General features: G+C 34.7%; 1 protein-coding gene across 5 annotated transcripts in view; it reads left to right on the plus strand.

Moving 5' to 3' along the window:
* LOC112046018 (uncharacterized) overlaps window positions 1-25,486 on the plus strand; it is a 206,347-nt gene that overhangs the window by 106,073 nt on the left and 74,788 nt on the right. For 4 of the 5 annotated variants that reach the window (XM_052882270.1, XM_052882269.1, XM_052882273.1 and 1 more), the window contains one exon: window positions 327-365. The exons of the other annotated variant lie outside the window; for it this stretch is intronic. The gene's annotated coding sequence lies outside the window, so the exon portion shown is untranslated. The remainder of the gene's footprint in view (window positions 1-326; window positions 366-25,486) is intronic. 5 annotated transcript variants of the gene reach the window in all.

A 25,486-nucleotide genomic window follows, 5' to 3' on the forward strand; every position in this document is an offset into this window, starting at 1 on the left:
ACATACATAGTTACAAGTGAAGCTAATATAAAGTGTGTAAAAAGGGCGGTATATTCAGTTACAAAGAGCGCAAGAGAGATATACAAATGCGATTAAGATAAATTATAGTGGAAAAGTTGCCCTTCAAAAACCATTACCACGTAGACAAAGTCGCCAAGATTGCTCGTTACATACTACGGATATGGTTGCGATTAGTTTAATCAACGTTGTGATTAAATAGGTTAATATCATGATGAATATAATAAATAATCATGTCGTTTCTTTTTTTGTAATCAGAAATATTATTTGATTATGAATATTTTTTGAAATCAATTTTTTTTTTACAGATTTAACAAAGCCGACAAGTTGAAGACACTTTAAAGAACGTGAGTGTTTTATTTTATTTAATTATATTTATATATTATCTATTTAATTATAACCAACCATGTCATACTCACATGAATGAAAGCACAGAAAGAAAGCGTTCAGGCATTCTAGAGTTCGCGCTATGATTATATTTTGTATTGCTCAGTATGGTAAAATCTTAAAATTACAGCCATATGAGACTCAAAACCTGTGACTCAGGTTTTTGAAATTTGGAAAGGGCGTTGTATTATTTCAGCAATCAATACATATTCCTAATACATTTTATGACGCAATTAAAAGGCTTTATTGTCAGGCACTAGCCCTTCTGACAGTTTTACTGACCCGGCAATCTCCCGGTCCGGCGTAGTGGGATCAAGCCCTAACTTAAAATCAAACGATATCACAGTTGGGCGCTGACTTGTCATCGAATAGTAGACCTTTAATCCAGGCCTTTTTAATTATTGATATTTATATTCTTCTTTGCGTCATCAGAAACAGACATACTGCTAAGTTTTCAATTTAAAATAAATACACAATTCGATAAAAAAACGTAAAACACCGCAGTTACTATAAGCTTTATTGCAGATCCTACTAATATTATAAACGCGAAAGTTTGCATGGATGTTTGAATGTATGTTTGTTTGTTACTCTTTAACGCCGCTACTACTGAAGCGATTTGGCTAAAATTGGAAAAGGAAATAGCTATTACTCTGGATTAACACATAGGCTAATTTTTATCCCGAAAAATTCATGGTTTCTCGAGATTTGCAAAAAATTTATAATATGAATGTTTGTTACTCTTTCACGCCACGACTACTGAACCGAATTAGCTGAAATTTGGTATTGAGATATATTATAGCCTGGATTAACACATAGGCTACTTTTAATCCCGGAAAAATCCATGGATCGCGAGGGATTTGTGAAAAACTAAATTCGCGGGCGTCCTCTAGTGTATCATAAAATTACATAAAATCAAACTATTTCAAAATCTTTTCATATCCTACACTTTACATTGTAACTTTACAACGTAAAATTTTCAATACAGTAGCAACAGCGCCCCGTACAGGCGGCATTAACCGCTCACTGATATATAATAGCAATAATGGCACATTCCGGGAAATATAATCTCTTTCAATATTGCTATAAAAGCCGCCCAGTTAAACGTTTAAATACTGATTAAAAATACATTCGGCGAATATTCCAGCGCTTTATAATGCCATATTAATGAATATAACGGCGGCCAATTTTTCCCAGTACGATGTCGCTGGCTTAATTGTAATTATCGCCGTTCAATATAACAACATTTATTTTGCTACACGAGTTTTTTTTTGTTGGTACACATCGCACTGGGTCTTAAATGTTAAAATAAATTAAATGACAGTCATTCCATTAATTACTTTATTTAGCAAGTGAACTTTTATTTTTAGTGAAATAATATTTTAGTGTCATAGTTAAAACTGTGTGCCTAGTGGGAGTTTTCGATAATTTCATTTTGTTACTATCGCGTTATCGTAAACGCAAATTTATATAGATTTGAAACAGTTGTGCAATAGTGCCAGTAGGCTGTTTCAATTCCTTAAAAATTCGCGTTTACGTTAACACGATCCAAACCCTCTGAATTGTAGTTCTCTGATTTTGATTTCGTGTAAGGCTTGGTAGGTTTATTTATAAAATTAAAAATATCACTATCAAAATACTTTCCTTTATTTCCCTTTCAACTATAAACACAAAGCCTATGAACTAATTAGTACTATAATAGTCGAGAAATCAGATACCACCACCATAGACTATTATATACATAATTTTGTCCCTTTAACCACAGTAAATATCTTTAATCTGCTTTAACCGTGGCGCTATCAAGGATTTTATTACCCTACCTAACTTTTTTTAATTAATGAACATTTACCATATCATTATTTTTTTTAATGTGCCCAATAGTTCCATCCCCGTCCAACGAATCTCAAACGACTTAGGACAACGACGACAATAGTCCAATGGGCGAGGATCGAATCACCACCGCTCGGTAATGAGTCTAACCTCCTTTGCCGTTGAGTTATTGAGGCTTTTACCTGTCCATCAAGTTATGTAATTTTGTTCAGAGTATTAATAATTGTGTCTAAAACAGATAAAACAATTACAACTATTTTAAATTAATAACATATAAAGGATGAAAGAATATTATTAATTTTGACGGCCTCCGTGGCGCTGTGGTATGCGTGGTATTGAGATTTTCTTAATTGGTCCAGGTCTGGTTGGTGGGAGGCTTTGGCCGTGGCTAGTTACCACCCTACCGACAAAGACGTACCACTAAACGATTTAGCGTTCCGGTACGATGTCGTGTAGAAACCGAAAGGAGTGTGGATTTTCATCCTCCTCCTAACAAGTAAGCCCGCTTCCATCTTAGACTATATCATCACTTACCATCAGGTGAGATTGTAGTCAAGGGCTAACTTGTAAAGAATAAAAAAAAATTAATTAATGTTACAAAATCATTAAAACTTTAATTTGTCAGACAACTATGTTAAATCAAACTTCAGTGTACATCAAAATTGAATTTCAATCAGCAGATATTTGTCGTACAGTAATAGGATTGGCGAATACAATCCCCTCACAATAGATATAATGAACAGGACCGTGTTGAATGGAACTTTTGCCAGGTACCTGAGTGTTTCATCTATAAATCATTTACATTATGTAGGAGGAAATAACTATTGGTGCCAGAATGGAAACTACATATTGTTATATCTCTAATGTAAATTTATTTACATCTCGTGGCTTTGAATGCTTCAAAACTGCCTCAGGGCATGTTTTTCCTTTGTACCATGTAAGTACAATAGTAGATTGTTATACAAGGGGCTAAAAAGACCCATTATATATAAGGTATTTTTTTGTGATGTGTGGTGGTGTTGGACTTCCTAGCGCAACAATCTCGAGCCAACATCCAGCGACTCCCTGCAACCCGCTTGATATCCCCGGTCCACCTAGTGGGGGGTCGACCATCACTGCGCTTTCCAGCGCGAGGTCGCTTTCCACCACGTAAGATAATATACTCGTAAAGAAACAAACATACAATGACTCACCATAAAAATCAATTTTGCTACCTAGGACAACAAATAACTATTTCTAGCTTACTGAACTAAGCTGCTGTGTTAAGCCGTTGGTGCCGGTTATTATTATCATTAACATTTGATATTGATCGTTAAAAAGTCAAACATACTATAACAAATCTTTATTGTTTAAACATATACAAGTTTTTTATAAATACCATTGTTGAGACCTTCTTTTAGGTATGATGGTGCCTGTGAGAAGACCTCACCCTTCCATAGCCAACATCACATCTGTATGTATGAATATACGTGTGCGTGTGTCTGTTTGTGTGTTTGTGTGTCTGTGTATGTGGGTCATCATCATCATTATCAACCCATGTTCTGCTCACTGCTGAGCTCGAGTCTCCTCTCAGAATGAGAGGGGTTAGGCCAATAGTCCGCCACGATGACTCAATGCGGATTGACAGACAGGCGTGATATTTTTTTTTTAAATGCACACAACTGAAAAGTTGGAGGTGCATGCCCCGGACCGGATTCGAACCCACATCCTCCAGAATCGGAGGCAGAGGTCATATCCACTAGGCTGTTAGCCTAGTGGATATGACGGCTCTTGTATGTGGATTTGGGTGCCAAAACATAATCAATTAATCACCCTAAACCCGCGTAAACATTCCATCTGCATATTGGAAACAGCTTGCAATGTAATAAAACTTAAAACTTAATGCCTGCGATCAACGTTAAAAAAATATAAAATTACGTAAATTTATTAATCTATATGGCTGCAATGACCGAAGGTTCTCGTTAACGTAATTAAGCCGCGTAAAGTTGAAAGGGTACTGTCAATATTACCCGAGAGGACCGGCAGAGGATAAATTGAGGTAAATAGCGTAATCCCCCAAAAAATTATTTAACGTTTACAGCAAAATAAAAACTGCGATACATTGATTTATTTTGCTATTTTCCCAAAAGGGCTTCGTAATTGTACATTTAGGAATTCATGCTAGTGTAAATTACTTGTACGTAGAAGGTTTTTCTTTGTAAGAAAATCTTAAGAAAAATTAAAATAGGGACATCTATATTATTGACACTTATGTTGACATTTATTAATTCTGACTTTTTTATTTTTATTATTTGTAAATTCGTTTGTAGATTTGTAGACTAATTTTGCACGCCAACAAAGACAGAATATGTGTTGAATACAATTTATGAGACTTATGTATGAAATTTGTCTACATGTAGGTACCATATTCGGCAAAATAAAGATAATTGAATTAAATTGAATAAAATTATTATAAAGCTGTGATAGCCCAGTGGATATGACCTCTGCCTCCGATTCTGGAGGGTGTGGGTTTGAATCTGGCCCGGCATGCACCTCCAACTTTTCAGTTGTGTGCATTTTAAGAAATTAAATTTTCATAATTCTCTGTGTCTGTGAAGTCTGCCAATCCGCATTAGGTCAGCGTGGTAGACTATTGGGCTAACCCCTCTCATTTTAAGAGGAGACTCGAGCTCAGCATTGAGTCGAATATGGGATTATAATAATGAATTAAATTATGTCTCTGGGTAGCGTAGCCGCTTAGGTTATATTGGTTTTCGCAGCGAATAATCAAATACGCTCCATATTTGGACGGTTGAGGGTCTGAACCCTCATAACCTTCTTCCTAAGCCAACATAGTTCAAACTACATAATTAGCTACCGTACTTACCTATGGAGCTGACGAACTTTCAACCTTTATTGAATGAGGCATATCTGGTTATCGCATCTTACTCGTATAGTCCATAGAACATAGCAGGCAAAACCAATGTGCCTAACAATATTACATTTTAAGTGCTATATAAACGGACTCTACACTAAAAATCAATTATCATTTCATCATTAACAACCCATGCTCGGGTTACAGTTGAGCACGATTCTCCTCTCAAAATGAAAGACCTTAGGGCCATTAGTCCACCACGATAGCCCACTCAACAAAATTCTCAGGTTTCTTCACGATGTTTTCCCTTCACCGTTTGAGACGTGATATTAAATTTCTTAAAATGCATAATATAGCTGAAAAATTGTAGGTGCATGCTCCAGACAATATCCATATTCACTGGGCTATTACGGTTGTATCAAAAATCAATACAACTCCGATATTCCATCGCTAAATCATGTAATGTCCGAGCCATCTTTCATCTCGTTAATGTAATTAAGCCGGGCGAAGTTAAAAGGTTGTTGTCAATATAATCTGAGAGGAGGGTGGGGCGCCAGGATAAATGGATTAGGGTAAACAGTATAAAGAGCCTTTTGTATCCGAAATTAAATGTCACCCGGCGTCATTATTCAGCCATCGTACGCGGCGCGCCGCTCGCTGCAAACACCGTTTATGAAGTTTTATAAACATTACATTTTGTTATATAAAACTGGACATTACCTATAAATAATATGAATAACTAGCCGACGTCGCGCGTTTTCAAGTCAAAGTTCATTTATTTCAATTAGGCTTAGTTTACAAGCACTTTCGTAATATAATTACATAATGGTGATAATAGTTCGAAAAATTCCCACAACAAACTCAGCCGTGTAGTTCCCGTGAGGATATGGGGATAAAATAGGTGTTGTAATATTTTAAAAAAAAGTTTTCTGATTTTTTTATTTTTTTTATTTGTTCGATTTGTAAAAATCTGAATTTCAACGAAGACTTCACAGTTAAGGGATCGGACTCAATACAAAGAGGTCATGGGTTTGACCACAGATATAAGAAAGCGTTAGCTTTTAGCGATCTCTGTTCTGTGGGTTCGACCCTAAAACGTGAGCTAAGTAAGCTCGACAATAGACCATGGACTGTTGTCGAGCTTACTTAGCTCACTTTTTACGACTAATTGTGGTGCTAACATACTTTTTAAACAAGATATATATACTACCAACTAAATTTAATAGTTTGTCTTTTCCGCTTTTTAATTCATAATGGAAAATTTAGAAATTTGTATATCTTTAATTTGTCGATCGATAAACAATCAAACATTAAACCGCACGAATTATATATATTTATTCATACGGATATACTTAATGTTTGACAATTATTTTATATAATTTTTTATTTATTTTTTTAGTCACTTCCAACATTTAAAAAAGAGATGAGCCCAGTGAGCTTTTCAAATAGGCTAACGATGATAAATTAAAAAAATTAAAGTATCATAAGCGTGACTAATAACAAAAGTGGAACAAAGAATGAATGACACTAATCGCTTCTTCATCACTAAATGCTATTCAGATAAGATATTGGCACTCATCTAAGACACTCTATAGACTCATAATTCTCGTCCCCTTTTCACTCTATCACTGATATTGTATAAGTTTGACAGTGAAGAATCGTTGCTCAACTAGTCATGTTAGTATTGATATCGCACTAAGAGGATTATCCTTTTTGGGGGTTGACATTATTATGGCCGCTTTTCGTCAGTGTGCTTATAAAATGTAATATCATATTTTGAGCTCAACCCATGCCTACTATTTATAAAGTGTTGCGTATCAACATCATCATTATCAGCAGATAGACGTCCAACGCTGGACAATGGCCTCCTATATGGAGTTCCAAACCACACGATCTCTAGCCGCCAGCGTCCAATGGTTCTCTGCAACCCGCTTGATGTCCTCGATCCACCTACCGGTGGGTTGGCCAACGCTGCACTTTCCGGTGCGGGGTCACCGTTCCAGTTCATAGGGAATCCAACGTCCATCGGGTATCCAAACTACTACACCCTGCCCGGAACTATTTAGTACTTAAAATAAGTTATCATTTTTATACTTTTGTAAATAGTCATAAAGAGGATGAAATTACATAAATATTGTTTCCTAATAAGTTGATAGCAATAAATAGGTAGTATAGGAACTTGTTAACTATATAATCAGACTTTAATTAATTTGTAACGCAATTAATTTCGTCACCACATGTAAAAGACGTTGGTTACCATTAATTATGAGTATATACGTAACGGCTGTCGAAGAACCTTCCGATCTTGACTTTACATTGTTGTCGGATTAAATTGGATTTTAACTATATCACTCACATTTTATCGTAATTTATGACTTTTCTATTAGTTTTATGATGATAATGTAGCATGAACATTATAGATATTAAGATTACGAAAAGGGATAGCCTATTTTAGGCCAAAAGCACCTACCTGGCAGTATAATTATCTCTACTATAAACTGTCTGCTTTCCTATGATGAGAGTTAATATGGTGGTAGAAATATTATAGAATAAATATTAATATAATCAAGTGTATTAACCTAATTAGAGCCGTGATAGCCCAGTGAATATGTAAATAATAAGGTTATGCAACATCGTTACCAACCCATATCCTTTTATACATATTATTTTTAGACTTATTATTGTGCACGAGTCTCCTCTCAGAATGAGACGGGTTAGGCTAATAGTCTTCCACGCTAGCCCAATGTGTAGAGGATTTAGAAAATTCTCAGGTTTGCAGGTTTCCTCACGATGTTTTCCTTCACGTGATATTTAATTTCTTAAAATGCACATAACTAACAAATTTGAAGTGCTTGCCTTGGGCTGGATGCGAACCCACACCCTCCAATTCATGGTCATGTCCACTGGACTATTAAGACTCCATTTCTAATGATATAATATTATGAAGTCAAATAATAGCGTATACAAATATGAATAATCTTCTTAATTCGTCTTCATTTGATAGCACGTCAGGATTTATGAATAAGGTAGCATGATTTTAAGCGACACATAGCCTTCATTACACGACATTGGATGTACGAAATAATTGAAATAAATTGTGTTTTCATTGAGGCGTGTAAATGAACAATGATATTTTCCGCTCTTTGAATCACGTCTTAAGGTTAAAAAGGTTATGATACTCAATAATAATTAATTGTTAATAAATAATTTGCTGCGTCATTTCAATGTTAAAAATAAATAATAACAACTGCGAGTTTTTGTACGACTATATATCAATACATATGATATAACAAAATTCTCTGTCTGCCTGGTCTAACTTAAACTGTCCAACGGATTTTCCGCGATTTTAACGCGATCTGGTAAGTGGTTAATGAACAATTTAGTTCATTAATCACTAACCAGACTCTTCTAGTTACTAGTATCTTTTTACCTGTTTATACCTGCCTACCCAAGAGTTGTGACGGCAATGAATAGTCAATGGAAGGTTCTGAAGCTACAAAATAAAACTCTTATATTTCTGTTATCGAGCCACGAACGCAGTTAATTAATTTCCTGAATAATCGTTCATGTTTTCTGATGATTTCAGTAAGCCAAAGTATTAAAAATTGTCTGTAGTTTTTTTAACCCACCGCTGAAAGTGAAAAAAAAATATAACCTATTTATTCTTTCTATCATATAATCTACCAAATCTAATCGATTCCAATGACGCTTTAGTAACTTCAAATTTAGCGTCCCGGGCTCCTCTACTATAAATAATAAAGACGGTGGGTTAGATAGATAACCAAGTTAATTAAAATTATTATTTTTTTACAAGTTAAAGCTATGCCATAGGATAATGTTTTATGAATAAAACAGATAATATGTTTACCGCGGTGGATGTTAATCTAATATTCATATTTGCACACCCTTTGCGTCTAGGAGACCGCTTTATTTGGACAAAGGCTATCATGACGGAACCTTGTGACAACATTTGCATCTAAAATAAGTCAAAATCGCGTAAAACTCTACAAAGTATGTACATAGGTAGAAAATATCTACATACTTCGTGTTCATAATACTTTCAATTACGCATTAGGTGTCAAATAGTTTCTTGAAGTTTCCGTACAGGATTCCTGCAGGCTAATTTATTATCTTTGACGTATTTTACATACGACAGTGAGATTCTATGTAACAAATGTCATCCGGTGCTTACTGGTGGATATCATACAGTATAAAACATTTTGTCAATTGATAGGTTGACAATAAAGACCAAAAAAGTGAATAGGCCAGCTGATCTTTGAAATACTAGCAACGAAAGCAGTAAGCAGTAGTTTCCAGTGAGACTGTGCCATCATCATCATTATCAGCCGATGGACGTCCACCGCTAATCATAGGCCCTTGCATGGACTTTAGACGAGCCGCCAGCATCCAGCATCCGCTGGATATGTATGGGTGTATAATATTGAATAGTAGGTATACAAATTAATCTGATAGGTATTAAAATTTTAGTAAGACATCTATATATACTAATATTATAAAGCTGAAGAGTTTGTTTGTTTGCTTGTACGCGCTAATCTCAGGAACCACTGTTAATTAAACCGTACAATATGCCGCACTTATGCCGCTTATATGTGCAGCATAAGTGTTTTATGTTCTGTGATTTAAAGACTACGTGATGTTTTTTTTTAAATTATAACCTCAAAAACTTACTTTTTTAACCTTGGATCTCTTATTTGGTAACCATACCTCCTTAAAAGAGGCCAATGAGGCAGTAAAGTGTGCTTTAAATCAGACACCCAAGGGACAAGTTATAAGTTCTATTGTCCTTTGCGAGCAAATGCCAGACCACAAATACAACAGTTGCCCTGACTGTTTGCACGACTTTGTGATACGCTGAGCCTTGATTAGAGGCAACTGTCCCAGACATCTGTTGGTCTTAAGTTATAGCAAAGCCGAAGTTCAACTGTTTGTGACTTGCAACTTAATTTGACCTTTTTGGTTAAATAATTAAATGTAAATTAATGTACGTGATACAAAATATGATAATTGTCAGCATAATTAATGACCCACTTATAGTACAGTGGGATAGTACCTAAATATAAATAGGTATGTATTTGTAAATATAAATATACGTAAACAAAACACATTACCTATTACTTAGCTCCAAAGTAAGTGTATAGGCTGCGTTATAGGTACTAAGATAGCGGATTTTACCATATAATCTCACCTGATGGTAAGTGATGATGCAGTCTAAGATGAAAGCGGGCTAACTTGTTAGGAGGAGGATGAAAATCCACACCCCTTTCGGTTTCTACACGGCATCGTACCGGAACGTAAATCGCTTGGCGATACGACTTTGCCGGTAGGGTGGTAACTAGCCACGGCCGAAGCCTCCCACCAGCCAGACCTAGACAAATTAAGAAAATCTCAATCTGCCCAGCCGAGGATCGAACCCAGGACCTCCGTCTTGTAAATCCACCGTGCATACCACTGCGCCACGGAGGCCGTCAAAACTTATTTATTGTACAAATACTTCCAAACACTAGAAAACACCTTCGTAGATATTTTCTAGTTGTGGGAATCGAACCCACGGCCGTGGATTCAGAGAGTAGGGTCACTACCCACTGTGCCACGCAACAGCCATCTAGGTTAGTGTTGTAAGCAACTAACAAACACTGACGGATATTTATAGAAGGGGAATATTAACTATATCGAATTATGACGAAAATCGCTGGACATACATAAAAAAAACATACATACATACAGCCGAACTTAGAACCTCCTCCTTTTTGGAAGTTGGTTAAAAAACGATGGATCCTTATAAAAAATAGTGGAAGTGATATTTAGTTCTGAAATTAAATTAAAAAACGTTTTACTATAGGTACATCACAAAACAAGGAAAACACAAAATAATTTAAAATTTATATAAATATTATTTAAAATAAATAAAATTCACTCATATTTTATGGGCATTGATATCTTGAAACAATATTTTTAAAAATAATAGCTTACCTATTATTTTTGATATGATTAAAAAATTATTATTTAAAAAATTAAAAAGAATTAAAATAAAGAAAAAGCATAATTAAAAAAAAAATATTTGAGTATTCTACACAACTCAATTACGTAAAACCACTGAGAGGAGTAATTTCTTAATACCTCCATTGTTTTATAACGAACCCTCCTACTTAAAGGGAGTGAGAATCGCGCCTCAACGCAACATCGTTAAACGGAATTTTACAGTCCATAATTATTAAGGAAAGGGTTATAAGACAACGACGAGTGTGGTTTCGAAGACTAGTTAAAATCTGATTTCATGTATGTGTGAATGCGAGTTTCTATATTGAAACAAGGCAACACAAATTCTAATTGCCAGAAAATATTTCAACTCAAAAATATTAGACATTGTAAAAGTCTTTCAATTCTTAGATACGCAGAATATAGTTAAACAAAATATTATGGGCGCCAATTACAAGTAAATTAAACATGTAAAGTTTTATGGTAGGAAACTTTATTATTTTTTTTATCTTTTCCTGAAATAGAAAAATGGAAGAAATAAAAATCTTATATTACTCAAAACATAAATTTAAAGTAAAAAAAATAGTTGGTTGTGCTTAAAAAATAGCTATAATGATTTTGAACATGAAAATTCCGTCAACCAAGTCAATTTCTCAATGAGCATTTGAACACTCTTTGAGTTACGAGTATTTATTAACAAACTTGCTCGTAAGTAAGTTACTAGTACAAAAGTTTTAAAAAAATATTAAATTCAGCAACCCATCTATGATTTTATCACCGCAAAAAGTTAAAATACTTTATTAAAATATTAATTTTACAATTCTTATAAATACATTTATTAAATAATTCTATTATTCACATAAAGTTTACATCCTTAGTCCCTATATGGGCATTAATAAATTGATCGTGCATGTATTTTCCTTTAAATTACTATATTTTGCAATCCATCCATTGTTTATACGTGTTGCTACACGACATTCTCTGTGCCCGATTACGACAATAAGTATTTGTGTCATTACAAAGATTTTCTTGTCTCATTACTTCGTTAAGTATGTTAGTGTTACCTACATTGTATCCTTAGAAGTATAATGCAAAGGAAGGACAGAAGGCTACAGAAATTACTAGAGAGATTAACGCCCAAATGCCCAAAATATAATAAGAGAAGACCATTATGTAGATAGCGAGATGGTCTAGTGGAGCATACGAGCCCTTTATTGCACCATAAATCGAATCCAACATTATAGAAGAGGTAAAGGACTTTGCCCAGAAATGGGATAGACTATAAAACAAAATATCTAAAATAAAACAATAAATTAAAAAAAAACAGACTAATAAATAAATTAAACGATCCGTGGAAGTATAAAAACGTCATCTACTGTATTAAAAAAAAATATTCACCTCATTCTTATACTAGATCCTTCTAAAATTGCTTAACAAATGAAATATCGTCATAAAACTTTAATAGCACACATGGTAAGGCATTATATATAGGCCACCTAAGAAAGAAGTATTCGGAACTGCGACCGGACATGCTGCCTAATATGATATTACAGTTTCTATTACGATATTATATCAGATATTCAGGTATGTTATATCATTACCTATACCCTGATTTAGTCCTGATCTGTCATGACTCAGATCAGGACTTAAATTCATACATATTATATAGATATAGGTGAGCAAAACTACTACTAAATTAACATCATCATGAACTATAAGAGTCTCCTCTCAGAAGAAGCGGAGTTTTAATTATAATTTAGTCCATCACGCTGCGGATGCGGATGGCAGACTTCACACACGCAGAGAATTAAGAAAATTCTCTGGTATGCAGGTTTCTTCTCTTTGTTTTTCCTTCACCGTTTAAGACATATGATATTTAACAAATTAAATATCTACTAAAATATAAAGTTTAGTAATTATAATTGATTTTATGTATACATCTAATTACTATAACTTTATACGACCTAAACCACAAAACACAAAATTAAATTACCTACGTGCATTGAATGTTACATTCTCACGACAATGACCTAATCGTTAACAGGATGTAAGCAATATACATGCGGTTTTACAAAAAATGCAAAAAAAGCAATACTCGTTAATTGATATTCGAATTAATTTTCCGTTCTATGTCTTTTTTGGTACCTAATTCCTAATAGACAAGCGGACAAGTCAAGAACGAGGGCTATTTACGGATTAGGTGTAAGTAAACTTAATATACGCGTATAACTGTTTATAGTAGATCGACAAAAATGTATTATGTACGGTCACATACTTAGCACGACAATAAGTTGAATTTAATTTTAGTTATGGTGAGTAAAAGATTTTTAACTAGGGTAGGATTTAGGGTAGCGTAGGAACTTGATATTAAACATACGGGCAAATTATACAAAACGGAAAATCGTTTTTCCAATTACAGACTTGTGTTTATTTGTCAGGTTTGTCTATTCAGTCCTCTGGGTAGGCAGTGCGATTTTACATCTATGAAGTGCAATTATTTAACAAATCTCACTTAGTATTCTTTCATAACCGTGAGAGCCCAGTGGATATGACCTCTGCCTCCGATTCCGGAGGGTGTGGGTTCGAATCCGGTCTGGGGCATGCACCTCCAACTTTTCAGTTGTGTGCATTTTAAGAAATTAAATATCACGTGTCTCAAACGGTGAAGGAAAACATCGTGAGAAAATATACTTAATTATCTGCGTGTATCAAGTCTGCCAATCCGTATTGGGCCAGCGTGGTGGACTATTGGCCTAACCCCTCTCATTCTGAAAGGAGACTCAAGCTCAGCAATGAGCCGAATATGGGTTGATAATGAATTCTATCATAATCATATTATTACAAAATTTCGGACTAATCGCATAATAATAAGGCTCGTAATCATAATTTCCTTACGCAATTAGCGATGCACGGTTAACAGGAAATTCGGTAGATAAACTTGTTTAATTGTTATCTGTATCTCTCTAAATCTAATTTCGTAGCGAGCCGGTTGCAATCGCCTTGGGAATAGAGATTCCAGTTTTTCACATCGTAGGGCGCTTGCGTTACTACAATAATTATACGAGGAAACTAATCATAACTACGGCCTGAGATTAGATGTAGATTGTGTGTGAATACATGTAGACTGTAGATATAACTCGTGCGCATTAACTTGACACCTGGCTATCATACACATCCTAAACAAAAAACATTCGAGCCAGGTGTCAAGTTAATTGGCACGGGCTGTACATTTAAGCCCAGAATGAGTCATAAGTGTAATCATACATTGTCGTAAGTGACCTGACATATTGTCGTTATATTGAAATATTAGATTCCAGTAGTGCATCATGCTCGATTGGTTTCTGTAAATAATTGCCACCAAGTTTGTTGAATTTTGTCTATTTCTAAGGTTTACTTTGTTCTCTTTATTTATACACCACTCTTGTATAAAAGTGAATAAAATCATAACTGGATAATTTTTATCTCTATGTTATATTAAAATGTAATTTGTAATATTACTGATAAAGAACAAATGTGAGTAAAAATAGATTTCATAAAAGTCGACGATAAAAAATATCAGTTGAACAAGGCTTTTAAAACTTTAATTGTATTAGAATAACTTTAATTTCGTTCAAATCTATTTTGTTACTCCAACTCCAACTCTTTATAGGCTAAAATACATAATGTAGGGATTTCAATAGCAATGCTTTTTGGTTAAAAAGATTATGGTAAATGTAACTATTTCTACTTTGATATTGTATTGTACATTCCTACAAAGGAGCTTTGAGTTTTATAAAGCTTCTTTACTATACTCTTCAGAGAGAGAAATATTGTAAGAAATCCTGTACTTACTTACGTCTTCAAATAAGGCATCACAGACATACTCGTTCAGTCGGGCTTCTCGAATATAATATGGTTGGCGCACCCACTCGGTCCTTCTTTAATATTGTAGAAGCCTGTATCTATTATTTCGAATATTTTCTAAGAAGTAGGTCTTAGCTTAGTTTAAGTTTTTATATTTTTAGAAAGTTCGTATACCTAAGACGTCCGGAATGATAACTCGTTGAGAAGGAAAATTCGTGTAAGCTTCCTACGTTTTGTGTGCGATTGTCCCTTTTCAAGCTTTCGCTATATTATAATAATTATATTTTATTAGCGGACGCCGGCGACTTCGTCCGCATGGAATTCAGTTTTTCACAAACCCCGCGGGAACCATGGATTTTTCCGCGATGAAAAGTAGCCTATATGTTAATCCAGATCAAAATCTATTTCCATTCCAATTTTCAGCCAAATCGCTTTAGTAGTTACAGCGTGAAGGAGGAACAAACATACTTACACACTTACACACAAACTTTTGCCTTTATAATTTTAGTGTGATAGTGTGACTGTATTCAATAAATTCCAGACGTGTTTCGGAACAAACACACATACTTTTCCTTTTATTTTTTATTAGCTCAGGACAAGCCAGACCGACAATATTCTACAGACGACAGATGCGTTCATCCCTGATCCCAATGTTATAGGGTTCTATAGAAACTATTCAAGGGTAGTTAATACCTCTTTCAAGTTAGCCTACTTTTTCTCACAACTGGTGTATAATGACAGATCGCACTCTGGTATTAAGTTGTCACTTAATAATGAAAAAAGAACGATAATGTTATACATTCTTTGTCTGAAACATTATCGTCAACAATACTTACCATTCCAACAGGTTTTGACGTGTGGCTATATTCCCGGAAGAGCTCTCACGAAGCTGTACCTACTCTTATACATTTGTTATCGCTGAAGATCCAAAATCAATTTGTTGTTCGAAAGTAATTTGAATACAGAGTTTAACTTTTTCTTACAAGCCAGCTAACAACATCACAAGGAGAGGAGAACATTCGTAATAACCTTTTACCTTTTGTTTGCAAAACGGCAGTGCCTTATCGCCAAGAAGCGCGCACAATTAGGTCGTAGCAACACCGTGAGACTCTCCCACGTGCGCCACAATTACTTAGGAAACAATTCGTGCCTTGGGACGTGCTAGGCTACTTTAAGCTGGGTAAGACATGACGAATTAAGATAATTAATCGAGACGCTTGTTAAGACATCTCTGGAGTGGATACGTTTTGCCGGAACTAGAACTATTAACTAAGCTCATGTTGAGTCACACACGTTTAGATATATCTGGAAGTTGGTTATAAATATCTTTCTGAGAACTACGAAAAACATATTTTCTAAGCATTCCTGTCGTTTATAACCAAGGTTCGGTTAAAAAATGCAAGATACTTTAAGCTGACATGACGAATTAAGATAATTAATTAATCGAGACGCTTGTTAAAGACATCTCTGGAGTGGATACGTTTTGCCGGAACTAGAACTATTAACTAAGCTCATGTTGAGTCACACACGTTTAGTGAGCATCGTGAGTGTGCTACGTCACGCTCAAAACTCATGACTAACCGTTTTCAATCACCTATCCATTCTCCAACCTGTCAATGAGTTGCATAGTAATATTTTGTATAGAAATATCTGGAAGTTGGTTATAAGTATATTTCTGAGAACTACGAAAATCATATTAACTAAAAATTTCTGCTATTGAATTTTCCGATGTTTGGCCAAAAAAGCAAAACTTCAATGGACGAATTATTATGACTATGCACTCTCTTTCAGCGTGGTGTACCGTATTTTAAGTTATTTATTTTAAGTAACACCTAAGGGAACATCTAATAACAGCAACTTATTCCAAAACTGAACGAATACATAATTATGATAGATATTTTCAATTTTAACTCTTTCAGATGGTATTGGTTTTTTTCTTTATACGATATTTTCATCCCTTCTGTGAATTTTACAGGAAACGAATCATTCGGAAGCAGTCAAATCGTCTTTTCAACGAAATCCCAAAACGCGGAAACGTAATACGAGTACATCCAATCTGTAGCAATTTCCGCGCGTCGCAAATATTGAGTTTAGCCAAACTTTTGCATTATTTATATTGCCCTTTATACTGTCTGCACGCGACAGTTCTCCCCCAGCAGGTTCTCTGACAGATTACTCTTCAATAACCCAGGGGAAGAAAGAAAACGGAAAAAGAAGAATACTACAAGGGAAGAATAACCAAGGGCATCTAAACTAATAAACGCACTGGGTGCATTTGAACGTCATTTGAACTTTAGATTTTGATAACATACTTGATCAGATAGCATTATTGTCAGCTTATCTAACTACAGGGCCTCTTTACAGTAGAGGGGTTATAGTGCTTAGATCCACCACACTGTTCCAAGGGTTGGCAGACTTATAATTGATTATTTAACTGCTCGTTCAAGAATTTTTTTGATATCAAAGAGTAGGTAGATATTTCCCAATTCACATTTTGAATTTTGTTAACTAATACGGTTGTTATTGATTTGATGTTCATTCTATTAGGTAACTAACTTACCTACGTGTAAGTTAGTGAATTGACTAGCAGGTCATTTGTCGAGTCAGTTTGTTACAAAGTCATAATTAAAATGTATAACAAATAGCTTGGAACATAGTACATATAATAAATTACGAGCCCTCGACAAGTGAATAACTTAATTTGGCATATTATTAATTCACACATATCCAACGAAACCGTAATTTGCTCATTGTCTTCTCTCGCAATGCTAACAGCGTTCAGTGGAGGCGTAATACTGAAGGACGCTCAAACAAATCCTTATGAATATGCATTCAATAGAGACAATAGCTACAAAACTGGTTACAATACTGTTAATCAATTACATATTATGCCCGAACAAATCTAATATAAAATTAATTTCGCGAGCCTTATTACATACCTTGATGGATATAAGTCAGTTCAAATCCGGTCCGGGGCATGCACCTCATACTTTTCAATTTTAAGAAATTAAATACCACGTGTCTCAAACGGTGAAGGGAAAACATCGTGAGGAAACCTGCGTATCAGAGAAATTTCTTTATTCTCTGCGTGTGTGAAGTCTGCCAATCCGCATAGGGCCGGCGAGGTGGACTATTGGCCTAACCTCTCTCATTCTGAGACGAAGCTCGAGCTCAGCAGTGAGCCGAACTACCAGACGCCTGAGTGACTCCAGTTCTCGTGGGGATATGGGGATTAAAATATGTTACAAATAACGGGGCTATTTATTGATAAATGAATTTTCGAAATTGGTTCAGTAAATCAAGAGATTACATTGTAGGGAGACCTCACAAAGTTTACCTCTTTATAATATTAGTATAACTCGTACATATTAACTTGACACCTAGCTAACAAACACAACAAAACAAATACATTACAAACATAATTAGAGCAAGGTGTCAAGTTAATCTGCACGAGTTGTAGATATCGCAATTCAAATAAAAATGTCTCGAAGATATCATTGCACCGAAAATTTAAAAAAAAAAGCTGAAACCTCATCAAAATGTAATCGGAAAATCGAAAATTCTATCGAAATGAACTATTGGAATTACATCGTAACTGTGACATTTTGATATTCTCGTCGAGTTCATTTGTATTCGATTGCATATTTTTACGTTCAATTAAGAATCGCTGAATGCCTGTCTGTACACGTACAGAATACGGATATTACTTCCAAAATTAATAAAAAGTGAAGCAATGCAAATCGAACCTGCCCCTGTAGCTAAGTGGAAGGTCGATTCTCTTTCTACGCTTCGAAAACTAGAAATATGTATGGGAATGACATTTGCTATCGACAGGTCACGTGATCAAAATCTGTCATTCCCATACATTTTTCTAGTTTTCGAAGCGTTAGCGATCGTAGAAAGAGAATCAACGTGCCACTTGGCTACAGGGACTGGCTCCCCATTTTACTCAGCGAACCAACAACATAGAAAATAACAACATCATCATCAGGGTAATTCACTATCTATGACGTATGGTAGTTGACGTATACGAAATTGAGATTCTAAGTACTTACCTAACAAATTTCTTCATTCTCTAGGTGTGTGAAGTTTGCTTATCTGCATTGGGCTAGCGTGGTGAACTAGTAGCCTAACACCTCTAATTCTGTGAAGAGACTCGTGCTTAACGGTGAGCAAAACATGGGTTGATAACGATTATTCGAATATCGCTATCAACCCTTATACGGCTCACTGCTGAGCTAGAGTCTCCTCTCAGAATGAGAGGGGTTAAGCCAATAGTCCACCACGCTGGCCCAATGTAGATTGGCAGACTTCACACACGCAGAAAATTGAGAAATTGTCTGGTGTGCAGGTTTCCTCACGATGTTTTCCTTCACCGATTGAGACACGTGATATTTAATTTCTTAAAATGCACACAACTGAAAAGTTGGAGGTGCATGCCCCGGACCGGATTCGAACCCACACCCTCCGGAATCGGAGGCCGAGGTCATGTCCACTGGGCTATCACGGCTCGGATATTCGAATATAAAATAGAAAAAAAACATTTTGTATCATAATACTGGCATAAAATCATACGTTTCAGGTAAATGTTCTATAACCACAAACTTAATGAGAGTATAATGTTCCGGGTTTGTTTTTGTTAAGCCAGGTAGCTTAGTCTCCGTCGGCAATGGATGATTGTCACGAACATCATCATCGAAATCACGATCACAGTTATTAGGTGGTGCGCAATCCAATTTCATTGGCATCGTCTGCGTCAATGCAATTTGCTGTTAGTAGTTTCGACACGTGCCTCGTGTTGATGTTTCCTCACAAATGCTACAGGAGTATGAGTAATTGAGTACACTCGTAGATAATTTAAGTATAGGAAATTATTAATTGTGATATTGGTTCGTGGAAGGCTTTGGCTTTGTCTAGTTACCACCCTATGATAATGACTATGATCGACGGCTTAGAGCAGGCGTCTACAAATACGTACGTATACAACGGATTTTTAATTTTACAGGATATTTAAGTTTCAATAACAAACTCACAATATCACCTTGTGGAAAGTACAAATAACTATTATATTTAAATTTCAATATAACAAAGTCACAATAAACCACCACGTGGAAAGCACAAATAACTAATATATTTAAGTTTCAATTTAACAAACTCGAAAAAAATCACCATGTGGAAAGCACAAATAACTATTATATTTAAATTTCAATATAACAAAGTCACCATAAACCACCATGTGAAAAGCACTAATAACTATTATATTTAAATATCAATATAACAAACTCACAATAAATCACCACGTGGAAAGCACAAATAACTATTATATTTAAATTTCAATATAACAAAGTCACCATAAACCACCATGTGAAAACACTAATAACTATTATATTTAAATATCAATATAACAAACTCACAAAAATCACCATGTGGAAAGCACAAATAACTATTATATTTAAGTTTCAATATAACAAACTCACAATAAATCACCATGTGGAAAGCACAACGTTATTACACCATAAATTTTCCTTTATCCGCCAATTAACGTGTAAAGAGCTTTGACGCGGTTTAATTGGTTTTGCTGCCTAATGATAACATATTAACAGAACCCCTCCTCAATCGTATATATGTAATGTAATCTTTATATATAGCACTTTGCTAATATATACTAATAAATTAATTTGTTAGAATACATCTATATTTTCTTGAATATTAATAATTTCGTGGTACTTATTCTAAATCTATGCTAATATTACAAAGAGGTAAAGTTTGCGAGGTTGTAGGGGTAATCTCTGGATCTATTGAAACGGTTTTGAAAATACTTTTGCCAATAGAAAACCACGTTATTTGCGAGTGTCATAAGCTATTTCATCTCCGTTGTCCCACGGAAACGGGAACTCTACGGGTAACAACATTACTTATCTGCTTAAAAGTTCTTCATAAGTCAAGTGGTCATAACAAATTTTAAACCGTCAGATATAAGTACCTAAGCCAAGATTTAGAGTTTGGCCAATAATAGTAGAGAAATCCCCCGGAAAATTAAAAAAAAACCGAGTGGATTCCCAAAATTATAGTACAGATATTGAAATAACTAAGTTTTGATACTTGCAATTTTTGGTATGCATTTCTTTAAATGTTTTTTTTTATTTTTCCGGATGATTTCAGTCTCCACTTTTATAGCCTCCGAACTCTAATAACAATTTTAAACGTCAAACTAAAAGCAAATAATCCAGGAGTTCATAACAATTTTTGAACTGTCGAACTAAATCCTAGCCAACGCCATTCATTGCCGTGAATCTAAATAATTTAGTTGGCAACACAAGCGCAGTCACGTTTACTCGGAGCTGTGGAAAGGTCGCTCGGCGCTCGGCAGGGCTACGGGACCTTTTGATAAAATGAATCCCGGAAACTACACTCTGAAAGCAATCAAGTCGCTGTTAACGTTCGGAGTAATTTCTTTGGCTTCGTCCGTTAGAGACTGTCGGCTTATAGTTTCATTTTAGTACACGAATCAGAAATGTTTAATGGTATACGGGCACTGTTATACTTGTGTTTTGTGCCTTTTAACTATTACTAATTAGAGTTTGGTACTGTTTTAGTAAGTTAATATTGTAAATTTCTATCACAAAATCATGTTAACGAAATTAAATCAAACAAGTTAATCACAAAATCTAAATATTGGTTAGGTTAAATAACATAGGTACATGCCATTTAGTTAGGCCAATGAATGGTAAGCGGGTAGAAACAACAGTATATGTATAAGTAATATATAATTATATAGATTTTGTTTTTTGAAGATTAAGACAATGATTATTATGTACTATGAATTATGTATTATTATTTTTTTTTTATTATTTTTTTTTATTATTTACAAAAAGTTCTAATAGATCAAGATTTCTTTTTTGTATTTTTAATTGTACCTTCACGAGTCATGCTGAGACAAAACGTCTCAGCATGACTCTTTTTATTCTCTGGGTCTCAAAACTTGACTGGAACTCTTTAGACCAATGGGGATTGGATGCATTTACTCCAAACGCCTGTATTACCGTGGTTGAGATCGAGTCGTGAACAACAACTAGTATTGGTGTTTATATTCCATATAAAGCAAAATATTAAAATAATCTTTTAATTAAAACATCCGCACCGCTGGCAATTTTGGTAATATATTTAAACTGTGGCACAATATTTTAACTATCAACTATGTAAACATGATAATAACGAAATAACTGAGGACATTGTAATTGAAAACAACTATCGATTTGGATACAAACAAGTTTTCGCGTTTAATTTCACGCCGGTAACTCAATTGGCGCACAAAATAGCCCGACGTATTACGCCGGGATAAAACTGCGGAACGTTATAATGGCTAATTGAGTTTTGTACTGCAAGCGAAGTACACAAAACAAACAATAAAAAAATGTTTGTCAGCTCTGACTCGCGAATGGAGAATACTCCCTACGGTTTTATGAATACATCTATATTTTCTTGAATATTAATAATTTCGTGGTACTTATTCTAAATCTATGCTAATATTACAAAGAGGTAAAGTTTGCGAGGTTGTAGGGGTAATCTCTGGATCTATTGAAACGGTTTTGAAAATACTTTTGCCAATAGAAAACCACGTTATTTGCGAGTGTCATAAGCTATTTCATCTCCGTTGTCCCACGGAAACGGGAACTCTACGGGTAACAACATTACTTATCTGCTTAAAAGTTCTTCATAAGTCAAGTGGTCATAACAAATTTTAAACCGTCAGATATAAGTACCTAAGCCAAGATTTAGAGTTTGGCCAATAATAGTAGAGAAATCCCCCGGAAAATTAAAAAAAAACCGAGTGGATTCCCAAAATTATAGTACAGATATTGAAATAACTAAGTTTTGATACTTGCAATTTTTGGTATGCATTTCTTTAAATGTTTTTTTTTATTTTTCCGGATGATTTCAGTCTCCACTTTTATAGCCTCCGAACTCTAATAACAATTTTAAACGTCAAACTAAAAGCAAATAATCCAGGAGTTCATAACAATTTTTGAACTGTCGAACTAAATCCTAGCCAACGCCATTCATTGCCGTGAATCTAAATAATTTAGTTGGCAACACAAGCGCAGTCACGTTTACTCGGAGCTGTGGAAAGGTCGCTCGGCGCTCGGCAGGGCTACGGGACCTTTTGATAAAATGAATCCCGGAAACTACACTCTGAAAGCAATCAAGTCGCTGTTAACGTTCGGAGTAATTTCTTTGGCTTCGTCCGTTAGAGACTGTCGGCTTATAGTTTCATTTTAGTACACGAATCAGAAATGTTTAATGGTATACGGGCACTGTTATACTTGTGTTTTGTGCCTTTTAACTATTACTAATTAGAGTTTGGTACTGTTTTAGTAAGTTAATATTGTAAATTTCTATCACAAAATCATGTTAACGAAATTAAATCAAACAAGTTAATCACAAAATCTAAATATTGGTTAGGTTAAATAACATAGGTACATGCCATTTAGTTAGGCCAATGAATGGTAAGCGGGTAGAAACAACAGTATATGTATAAGTAATATATAATTATATAGATTTTGTTTTTTGAAGATTAAGACAATGATTATTATGTACTATGAATTATGTATTATTATTTTTTTTTTATTATTTTTTTTTATTATTTACAAAAAGTTCTAATAGATCAAGATTTCTTTTTTGTATTTTTAATTGTACCTTCACGAGTCATGCTGAGACAAAACGTCTCAGCATGACTCTTTTTATTCTCTGGGTCTCAAAACTTGACTGGAACTCTTTAGACCAATGGGGATTGGATGCATTTACTCCAAACGCCTGTATTACCGTGGTTGAGATCGAGTCGTGAACAACAACTAGTATTGGTGTTTATATTCCATATAAAGCAAAATATTAAAATAATCTTTTAATTAAAACATCCGCACCGCTGGCAATTTTGGTAATATATTTAAACTGTGGCACAATATTTTAACTATCAACTATGTAAACATGATAATAACGAAATAACTGAGGACATTGTAATTGAAAACAACTATCGATTTGGATACAAACAAGTTTTCGCGTTTAATTTCACGCCGGTAACTCAATTGGCGCACAAAATAGCCCGACGTATTACGCCGGGATAAAACTGCGGAACGTTATAATGGCTAATTGAGTTTTGTACTGCAAGCGAAGTACACAAAACAAACAATAAAAAAATGTTTGTCAGCTCTGACTCGCGAATGGAGAATACTCCCTACGGTTTTAATATACATAATAACTCTAACTGCGAGTGCTCGTCGATTTTTTTAGGGATAAGTTGATGATTTTTAGATAAGCTATGTACCCTTTTCCCCGCCAATTGATTGTTAAGTATGTACTAGAACTGTGTGTGAATAGGCAATAGACAAATACGACAAGAGTCCTTTGGACTATTGTCGCATTTGCCTCAACCCCAGGACCTACTCGTAACAGGTTTATTTCCTTTATCCGCCATTAACATTATAATGACAGACAAGATTACATTTAAATTGCTGTATTCCGTATTTATTTAGCCCCTTCTTTTTTTTATCATAATCATTAACAATAGTCCACTTTGAGCACGAGTCTCCTCTAAGAATGAGAGGGGTTAAACTAATAGTCCACCACGCTGCGATTGCCCAAAGCGGATTGACAGACTTCACATACGTACAAAATAAAGAAAATTCTCATGTATGCAGGTTTCCGCACAATGTTTTTCCTTCACCGTTTGAGACACGTGATATTTAATTTCTTAAAATGCACATATCTTGATAGTTGGAGGTGCATGTCCCCGACCAGATTCGAACCTACCACCTCCGAGGAGGGGGACATATCCTAGAATATAGAGGTTATCACGGCTCTTTTTTGTTAATGACCAATAATAAATAATCAAAATCAAAATATTTCGTTAAAGTAACGGGTATGAATAACTCATGATTAATTAACTAAGGTAATAAAACAATCAAATTCGCATGTTACTTTGGGTTGCACATTTAAGTTGAAACTCCTTTTCTTACAGTACAGGTACTAAAAATATACAACTCCATTGTATCGGTTTAGCATTTTAGAGTCAATGTAACTTTTAAATTGCGAAACTTGGCAGTAAACAGCATTCACAATGTTTTATAATAAAATCGTTTAGGTTAAAATTTAAAATTACTTTAAAATTAGTATAAAAATCGTAGTTAAAAGACAATGTCTGTCAACATAACAGAATAGAACAGAAGCGACTTATATAAACACTTCATCCCAAGTTCGATTGTTAACTCCACTTCTAACACTCTAAAATGAATAGGGATGATAACAGTTTTTTTAACCCCACTAATATTATAAATGCTAAAGTTTGTATGGATTGTAGCTTTGTTTGGATGTTTGTTACTCTTTAACGCCGCTACTACTGAAGCGATTTGGCTGAAATTTGAAATGGAAATAGATTCTACTCTGAATTAACACAAAAGCTACTTTTTCATGCCGGAAAATCCATGGTTCCCGCAGGATTTGTGAAAAACTGAATTCCACGCAAACGAAATCGCAGGCGCCAAATAGTTGTATATAAATTAAGAG

Source organism: Bicyclus anynana, chromosome 6, assembly GCF_947172395.1.
Source record: "Bicyclus anynana chromosome 6, ilBicAnyn1.1, whole genome shotgun sequence".
Taxonomy (NCBI): Eukaryota; Metazoa; Arthropoda; class Insecta; order Lepidoptera; family Nymphalidae; genus Bicyclus; species Bicyclus anynana.